A 10,074-nucleotide genomic window follows, 5' to 3' on the forward strand; every position below is an offset into this window, starting at 1 on the left:
CATAATACAGCAGCATACAATTGATCTTTATTTGATAAAAACTATAAATGAAGAATTTGAATGTCCTCAACGAAAAGAAACCATAAGTGTTTAAGGAAATGGAAGTGTTGGTTGACTTGACTTGATCATTATGCATGTGTATGCATTGAATTATCACACAAGAAGTACATAAATAAAGCATTTAAATATGTACAGTTATTAACATGTGCCAGTTAAAGAATACAATCAACAAAACACATAGTGCTGTGACTGGCAATGCCAGAGCATAGGCTTGTTTCAGGCTGGCTTCAGGCTTTGTTTGTCATAATGAAGGTAACACTGTAACAGACAGTATTTTTGCTGCATTATGCTGAGACAAGGGAATACTCCCCTTATACCATACATTTCGTTAGGCATTGTAGTTATAAACTTACAACTTGATACTTAAACTTCTCTATTGCTGAAATTTTGGAAAGAAAACTCCTAGAATATGGTGATATTTTATTTGTGCTGAAATGTGATTTTATTTGTATGTTAATAAATAAAAGTGCCTGAGGGTCAGAGCTAATAGCAAGCCATTTAGCAGAAGTCTGGCAGTGGTAGCACACACCTTTAATCCCAATCACATGACAGGCAGATCTCTGTGTGTTCAAGGATACCGCCAGCATGGAGACACATGCCTTTAATCTCAATACCAACCATAGAGACCTGGAGGTCTGTATAGACAGGTAGTGATGAGGAGGTCATGTGGTTGGGTTTACAACCAATGAGAAGGCAGAACAGAAAGACAATAAAAAGACAGACACACAGGAAGTAGGTCTCTTTCTCAGGGGAAGGACGGCAGCGGCATCGGGTGGTAAGAAGGCGGTCTTGGTCTCAGCTCTTAGCTACTGCTCTCTGACCTCTGGGGCTTTTAACTCTGCATTTGGCTCTGTGTTTCTTATTTAATAAAACCGTTCAGAATTACATCTACACTAGAATCTTATTCTCTTGTGGAAAAATGAGATTTGGGGGTTAGCAGACAAGGCCTTAAGAAGATAATTGCTAAAGCTGCTGAAAGAGGGAATCAATTTTCTTCAGGGACAAGCACCCTGGTAGGTTATTCAATCCTAAATGGTCATCTCTAAACACATACATAGGAACAACACTAAATGGACTCATCAGGGTGTGTGTGTGTGTGTGTGTGTGTGTGTGTGTGTGTGTGTGTGTAAACCAACAGTAATTAAAGAAGAGTTCAAGAATTTTGAGGAACAGGAGAGAGGAAGATACAGGAGGAGTTGCAGGGATAAATAAAATTTTAAAACGAATGAGCACACATTGGGTAGTACGGAATAAAGCGGGTGGATCTGGAGGAAAGGGATGAATATGATCAAAATACAATGTATGAAATTCTCAAGAATTAATAAATATGTTTTTAAATGAAAAAAAGGAGATAATTCCTGCTAGGCATTTGCTCTATTGGAAGCCTTGGCTTTGATCAGCAGTGAAGGTGACCAGCAACAGAAGTGATTCCTCTCCAGGAAGTGGCAGGATGTGGTTGTATATGTGGCCCCTTCATAGAAAAGGAAATTTCCAAAATGAAAAGCTGTGGGTGACCTTCCAAGGTCATAGTTCACTACATTCAGAAGGACAGGAGCACTTAGAGACCGTGGAAATTCTGATAGAGGCAGCCTGTTTTAAACACCCTGAGAAAGCACATACATTCCAAAGCCATCAGCTCACTCCAGCCAAGAACCTTCCTGCCAAGAGCTTCTTCGTAGGTTGAACATGATCCCTCAAGGTATAATTCTTGCTTTTATTTTTTTTTTATTTTCTTCTCCTGAGAGACAAACAAGTTGGTCATGAAGACTAATGAGCGAGCCCAAGGAATGCGGCTTGCCCCGAGTTGGTGAATTCACTAGAAAACTTACTGTGCTATCCATTTTCCCCCAGGTCTGAAGAACAGCAATTAAATGCCTTTCCTGGCAGGCAGAGGGCACTGAAAGGAGGCAGCTGGTTTACCTGAGTGCGAATAACTAAAATTCTTTTAATCTCAAGGTGCAGTTTGTCAGGGCATACTTGCTAGTGCCAACAGAAACACACACCCTCAAAGTAGCAATAGAAAGAGGGAGAGCAGGAATTTCAGTCTATAAAAATGCCAAGCTGCATGGAGCTGAGCTGGCCCTCGAGAAGGGCAAGGAGGAGGTCTCTCTCACCCAGGTAATGACTGTATGGGTCCCATAAGGAGATAGTTAAGTCAAACTGAGATGACTGCGCTTAGGAGGGAAAAATATGTCAATCACACTTTGCCTTTGACACAAGGAAATTCCTTGAAACTGAGAATGGAGAGTGGAAGGGAGGGAGAATGTCTCCTCATGTGGGTGGCCAGGAAACCAGGGGCCAGAAAAGCATGAGAGGAGAGAAGGAGAAAGAGTCGGGGGGGGGGGGGGGGGACAGAAGATTGAATTCTAATCAAAATGCTATGAGGCGTTCACACCAGGCCTTGAGAGAATATTAACAAGGTTACGGGTGTGTGGTGGGGGGGGGGACTTTAGCCCCAGGAATTATTAGTGAATATGGAATTATATTTGCACAAACACTACCAGATGCAAGGAGCTAAATGTCCTGCAGATGTGGAAGGGGCCAGCGTGTGCTCCAAATAGGCAGCAGCTTTATTTGTTTTACTGGTCTTCCAGAGCCAGGGCAGCACATTTCTGTGGGGTTACATTTCTGGAATGACCAGCGCACCATGAACCCCATTTTCCCAAATTCTGCCTTCATCAGCCTCCATGGTGCCTCAGCCCAGAAGCATGTGGAGTAGCCCTGAGGCAGGTTTGACTTGCTCACCAACTTAGTCTTCTGTCTCCTTTGTAGAGGAGGAGGGGAAGGACAGTCTGACATTCCCAGAAGGGATTTCCTGAAAGATGAAAGAGATCAGAGCTAGGTCTATCTCAACCACTTCAGAGAGGAGCTGGGAATACAGATATAACCCGTGAACAAAGGAGGCAAGGCATTTCCTTGTCCTATGAAGCATCCTACCTTCTCGTCAGTTTAATTTAGATCCATCACTGCTGGAGAGGATGTACTTCATCTCTGACTTCGGACAAATCACTGGTTTCAGAGAGTCTTCTGAACACAAGCCCCCAAATGCCTCCAATAGTCAGTCTGAGCAACAGTTGGGAGGATATTAGATTACTGTGAGGTGAGATGGCTCAGGGGATAGAATGCTTCCCCGTCAGTTGGAGATCCCATGGCCACAACCAGCCATAGCCCTTGGAAACGTACTGATGATTACCCTTTCTAACTAAATATTTATTCAACTCCCTCATACTAATGTCAGAATTGTTCCTTGTTTTTCTAAAGACTCCCAGAGTTGAATGAGCCTCAGACCCATATCCTCTGGATTTGGCCCTGGTGCCATGTGTCCTGTGTCCCCTTCCCAGACTCACTTATTTCCATCATTAGTATCTGAAGCAGGCTCTGTTCATGCCATCTGACCTGAGACTTTCAGCCACAAAGTTCTACATGGGTTTTAACAGAGGTCTGCCTTATGCCGCAGGAAGACAGTTATCCTAACCCTCATTCATTCCCTGTGCTTTCTCTAAGATTCAAATGACTTCCATTGACACCACCCCCACTGCATCCATGTGCCCCTTACCTGCTTCACAGTTGATAGATGTTTCTTTGTTTGTTGGTTGGTTGGTTGATTGGTTGGTTTGAGACAGTGTGTCTCTTTGTAACAACCCTGGCTGTTCTGGAACTCCCTTTGTAGATCAGGCAGGCCTCAAACTCACAGAGATCCTCCTGCCTCTGCCTGCTGAGTGCTGGGGTTAAAAGCACGTGCTACCAAACCCAGCCAGTTGATAGATCTTAAAGTTCTCACTGTCGGAGTTCTCTTCTTTCCTCTGATACATGTGCTTGCAAGTTTCTCTGGACATTCCCCCATCTTGTAATACTTTCAGGTGTTTATAGCCCGTAGACAGAAATAGGAAAGCTACTTCACAGGATCTGGCTTGAAGGATTTTTAAGCTACAGCGATTTAGGCATCTTTTAACTGAACTTCAAAACACACTTTCTCCAGGAAGCCACCAGATTAGTGGTGGGCCTCACAACTTCCCTGCAATTCTCTCATAGTCCTTTGTTTACTGTAGGCTCCCAACCCCCACACAGAATGTTTGCTCATGTTCTCATTCTTCTGAGAAGATGGGATCAGCAAGCAATGCCTTATAATCTTTGCTCCATAAATGCACATTTCGATTTCAAAACATTGTGAGGACCCAGCAGCAGAATTCCCAACCAGAAAATGTCTGAAATGAAGAAAGGTTTTTGTTTCTTTTTTACTTCGATACAACTCAGCATCTATCATGTTGCCTTAAAAAATGAAAAAGAAATCAGCTAATTTTGTATCAAAACAGTACACCTCACTTCAGTGTGGAACAGAAGTCCGCGGACCTCCTGGGCTGGCTCCCCAGATTCTTGGGTATGGATGGCTTCGGCTCCTTAGATCTAACAGCAGCGGATGGTGCTGCTTCCAAGTCTGTAGCTGTAAACTAGATGGTGTTATTTCTTTCCCATTGCAAAAGTCCCATGAGCCCCAAGAGTTAGATGATTAATGACCGAAAGCTCCTACACAAACATGAAAACTTAATAAAAATAATCCTTCTTTGCCCCAGTGATAGGCACCAATGACCTGATGCTAAGCCTTGGTCCAATCTTAAGGCAGCTGAGATGAACCCTTCCCCTGCTGGGGACAATCTGGGCAGTTTTTTGACTTCTTCCACTGACAAGTCCCCTGCTCCTGCCTGTAGGCTCAGACTTTACGCCCAGTAACGTGAAATTGGCTCTCTGTTTATGGAGGTCTCACACAAGGGATATCTCCAGTGTGGACCATTGTGGGCTCAGTATAACTTTATCATCTCTTTTTCAAGGAATGTGCCTGCTTGACCTATACCACAAAATTATTAGGAAGATTGTTTGAGATCAAAACTTTTCATCAAATTTTCATTCAGTTTAGACCTTCTCTAGGAGAAGCCATGCACAGCTGTGGAGAGCCTCCAAGGGAAGCATGTTTCCCTCCTGACTGCTGGAACTGGAGTGTGCTTTGGACAGAAAGTCATAAGGAAATAGGTTCAGGCAAATTTTGAGTTTACTGTAGTTTACTGACTAAAACCCATTCTTCTCTTCAGGCGGAATACAGCCATGTGGAATGTCTGAGCTCAAATCTGATCCCTGAGCAAATTAAAAACACCCCAGGTGGGTTATCAACCAACTCTGACATACATTCAACAGTCTTGTCCTAAACGACTTTTGTTTTCTTCTCGTTGAGCAGATGAACAGCTAAGGGAGTCCCTGCAGGAGAAAAGCATCACAAAGCTTCCTGTGTCCCATACAATAATTGTGTGACTAGCTGGCCAGGTTTCACAACCCAGAGGAAAGCTAGATGAGGCACATGAGACTCTTCCCCAAGCAGATCTGGATCTGAAATCCCGACTGAACCAGACAGCAGCTCTGGCATCTTAAGCATCTTGTTTAGTTTCCCTCCATTTCTTCCCTTATATGCAAAGAGGGACAAAGTCTCACAGAAAAACAGTGCAGAAGTAATGCTGTTAGCAGCCACTGCACATTTAGAGGGCTGAATTCAGACTTTAGGATCTAGGTGGGCAGGACCAAGAGTTTGATGAGTTTTGTTCCATTCCAGAAGCAAAAATGAAGAATTACTGACATAGAACAAAAGCTTTCCTCAAAGGATCCAATGTCAGTAAATATCTGTCCTTATACATTCTCTGATTTTCTCCAAGTGTATTATCAATAATATATAGAAATTGTACATGTTCTTAAATCTGGGAGTACAGCTCAGCAGTATGGCATAAACTTGGCATGAGTTAGGTTCTGTTTTCAAGCTCTCAAACTATAATTTATAAAATAAAAATCGTTGGTCAAGTTCTTCAATTATACAAGCTGACTGTATCACAATTATGGAATATACTACTAAAAAACATTATGTATTATAAAATCACAAGTTAGAACAAAAAATGGAGGTGAGGCATATTCAGTTTTGTAACTAGAGCAGTGAACATCACCATTAATTATTATCTGGGAAGTAATTTGAACAGCCTAGCAAAGAGCATCTCCTGGGCCTTGCCTTGGACACTATATTCAAATGGTTAAAAACCATCTGATGAGACTTCTACTCCTTGTGCTCATGGAATAAGGGGACTAGGTTTATCTTCCTATGTAAAACTCTGGATAAATACATGTAATACTAGCTTTTGTGACAGTGGCAATAATTGGCAGAGGACAGTGTTCTCTATAGGATCAGCTAGGTGACCCCCACGGTTGCCCCCAGCTGCACACTGAGGAAGGCAGGGTAGGGTACTGGTGGCTTTTCCAGGAGGAGGCACGGGAGTCCAGGGAAGCCAATGTAATCAAAGTTTTCAGAATAGAGAGCCAAAGGAGAAAGAGAGATGGCCAGTGAGAGCGTCTGGGATTTGTAGTCTTCAGCAAGGTTTCAGCTAAGAAGTGCCCAAACATATAGTTAACTACCTTAACTGTCCCAGTATGCACAGAGAGCCAGGACAGTGACTGTTCCCATCATCCTGAATGGAAAACCTCATAACTCTTGGGGGTGAGGCTAGTAATGAAAACATTCTAGTCTCAGTTGTGGGGAGAAATGAAAATTGAGCTAAACACTGTCCTGATCCTGCTGAACAAAGACTAAATCAGGATCTGAAGCATCAGTTTGCTTCTTAATACTTGGTCCTACTCCAGAACAATGTCTATGTACCACCTTTTAAGATAAAACAACTGCCAGGCAGTGGTGGTGCACACCTTTAAACCCAGCACTTGGGAGGCAAAGGCAGGCGGATCTCTGAGTTTGAGGCCAGCCTGATCTACAGAGTGAGTTTCAGGACAGGCTCCAAAGCTACATTGAGAAACCCTGTCTCAAAGAGAGAAAAGAGAGAGAGAGAGAGAGAGAGAGAGAGAGAGAGAGAGAGAGAATGACTGGTGTGCATCTAGTAGAAAATGACCAGGAACATGAAGAATCAATTTTTTTAAAAAAGTGAGCAGGGAAATAAATTCTGTTCAAAATTACTTAAAAATGATCTAAATTATAACTTTAATAAGGAAGGTTAATAGAATAGGTGTGGTGACTGTGTTCCAAATATTCAGAATGTGAGAAAGGGGCTGAGAATACAGCTCAGCAGTAGAGCATCTGCCAGCATACACTACACTCTGTACTTCAGAAAGAAGGGTGAAGGTCCCACAAGCTTTCTCCTTCCGTGACAGCATGTCCATTGGTGTCTCTGTAGTGAAGGGCTTGTTTTGGCAATCATGTTGATGAGATTTCACGGGAGTAGCTTCTGACATTTCTAGGAGACACAGTCTCACAGCAAACTTCCTATTCCTCTGGCTCTCTAAATCTTTCACCCCTATCATTAATTTTACGAAATTAATACTATTAATATTACAAATAATAGTTTACAAAATTAACGTTTAAATGATTATTTAGACAAAGGAAACATACACTAGAGATACATTCAATATATTAGGCAAAGATAATGAAGATGCTTCTACAAAATGCATTTCTAGCTAGACACCTTTGGGCCACACCTACAATTCCAATACTCAGGAAGCTGAAAGAAGGAGCCTGAGATAAGGTAAAACCCTATTTCAAGTCCACACCTGAAATATCTTCTAAATATGGAAGAAGTAAAAAGCATCAAAGATGTAAAATGCACTGGACAAGATTCACACTAGCTTAGACATTAAAGGCCAATTGGTATTTGAAGATGCAGAAATAGAAGCCATTCACCATGAAGCACAGAAGAACTAAAGGCTTCAAGAGAAAAGGGAGTGCATCACTGGTCCACAGGACAACCTCAGACAGACCAGTAAGTGTGTGAATAAAGGAGGTAGGTCAAGGGAAGACACAAAATATTGATGAAAGTATAACTAAAATATTTCTAAATTTAAGAAGTATCCAATATGCTTCAACTACAAGAAACATGAGAAAATATGACAGCGTCAAGACAGATCATGATCAAATTGCATGAATAAGTATATGCATGTACAGAAATTCTGTGAGATTTTATGATTAATATTGCTATTCGTATGTTGATAAATTTAAAGTTAAATTTAAAGTTTCAACTATAACCTTGGAAGTCAAGTACACAAAAGAAATCTCTATTGTCATCTATGAACCAAAGGAAATAAAGTAAGCTAAACAAACAAACAAAAATTAATTAAAATAAAAATCTACCCAAATCTCCCATTAACCATATTTGGATATTGGGAAAATATAATGAGATACGAACTCTCACTAATTAAAAGGGTTATTATAAAAAAGATGAAAGAAAAGTGTTGACCCGGAAAACATAAATGTGGGGAAGAGAACGCTTGTATACTGTTGGTAGGAAAGTAAGTTAGTTCAACTATTATGGAAAACTATAGGTATTCATCAAAAAACAAAGAACAAAATTATCATATAATCCAGCAATCCTATTTCTGTACATTTACCAAAAAGGGTTCAGACCATACATGTATGCATGTTGGTTGCAGTTATATTTATTTGCGAGAACCAAGTTCTAGAATCAATTTAAGTGTCTATCAGTAGATGAATGGATAAAGAAAGTGTGGTGTGTCTGTGTACAATGCAGCTTTAAAAAAAAAGATCTGTCATTTGTGATATGAGCAAGCCTGGAAGATGGCACAGTAAATAAAACAAGCCACGCTAGACAAATACTCATGGTCTCATCCATATGAGGGACATTCAAACTCACTGAAGAAGAGGGTAACAGTGGTTACAACAGGCTTGGGTGGAGGGAAACTGTGGTGACATTGGTCAAGGACACAACAATTTAGCGAGGTATGAGGAACAAGTTCAAGATATGAGCGAACATCACAGAGACTACAGTTATGAACAGTGTATTACAAATGACGTCCCTAAGAGAAGGCTCAGTGATTACTCTGCATATATGAAAACAAGAGTGCGTGAGGCAGGCACATAATGGCTTGAGATAGCCATTCCACAGTGTTCACATAACAAGACATCATGCATACCATAAACATATGCAATTTTTACTTGCCAATTAAAATATTAAAGGGTAAAACTGTCACACTAGAATTTCAAGTATCTTTTAAAATGAAAGCAAAACTCTTTTTCACACACATACAAAAAGACAGAAGCTGATGATAAAAACTATAGATTGAGAAAAATGTAACAAAATTCAATAACCATCCTCGGTTCTTCTTTTCTCTTTCTTCCTTCCTTTCTTCTTTCCTTCCTTCCTTCCTTCCTTCCTTTTTCTTTTCTTTTCGTTTTTTTTTTTTTTTTTTTTTTTACAAAATCAATTGAGAACACAGCTCATGCTTGACTAGCATGTGCAAGGCTCTGGGGCTTGAGCCCTAGCATAACACTACAAAACAGAATCAAAGCCACAAATCTCACCAAACTATGACTAGAACAAATGCCCTTGAGTAGATAAATAACACATACAGAAACCCTACATCCAATATCACACTTAATGGTAAAAGACTATGCTTTTCCTCTGAAATCAGCATGAAGTAGCTGATCACCAGCATCATGATGCCTGCTCCATACATATATTCCAAATTATACTGGTGGTAACAGCATAATAAGGGAAGGAAAAGAAACCAACGGTATCCGTATTGAGAAGAAAGAAGTAAAATGTCTTCATTCACAAATGACAAGATTGTATACACGGGAAATCCCAAGGAAGTTACAGAGAAACCGTTAGAACTAATTGATGGGTTTAGTATTGCTACAGAATACAAAATCAATACACAAAAATTAATTGCGTTTTTTGTACACTAGCAACAATTAGAAACTGAAATGTAAAGTGCCATTTACAGTAGCATCACAGAAAACATGGGTTAACCTGCCAATGAAGGGTTGATATTTGCATACTACAAACTACAAAATATTAAGAATTGAATTTGGTTCAAGGGTTGAAAGATTAAATAATTCATATGTCAGTCCTTCCAAAGCTAAACTGTGATTCAATGGCATCTCCAGCCCAAATCCTATGGGCTTTTTTGGGGAAATCAATGAACTAGTCATAAACTGTATAGGAAAAGGAAAAAGCCTTAGAATAC

At 40.6% G+C, this 10,074-nt stretch overlaps 1 long non-coding RNA gene across 1 annotated transcript; it reads right to left on the reverse strand.

Moving 5' to 3' along the window:
* Window positions 1–2,453: 2,453 nt before the first annotated feature.
* Window positions 2,454–9,249, reverse strand: LOC128105582 (uncharacterized). Its single transcript, XR_008216373.1, has 3 exons — window positions 3,617–9,249; window positions 2,998–3,123; window positions 2,454–2,875 (listed from the first exon to the last, which is right to left on the reverse strand). It is a non-coding gene; the product is annotated as an uncharacterized LOC128105582 (long non-coding RNA).
* Window positions 9,250–10,074: the final 825 nt, after the last annotated feature.

Source organism: Peromyscus californicus, unplaced genomic scaffold (genome assembly GCF_007827085.1).
Source record: "Peromyscus californicus insignis strain IS unplaced genomic scaffold, ASM782708v3 Scaffold_9__1_contigs__length_137607984, whole genome shotgun sequence".
Classification (NCBI taxonomy): domain Eukaryota; kingdom Metazoa; phylum Chordata; class Mammalia; order Rodentia; family Cricetidae; genus Peromyscus; species Peromyscus californicus.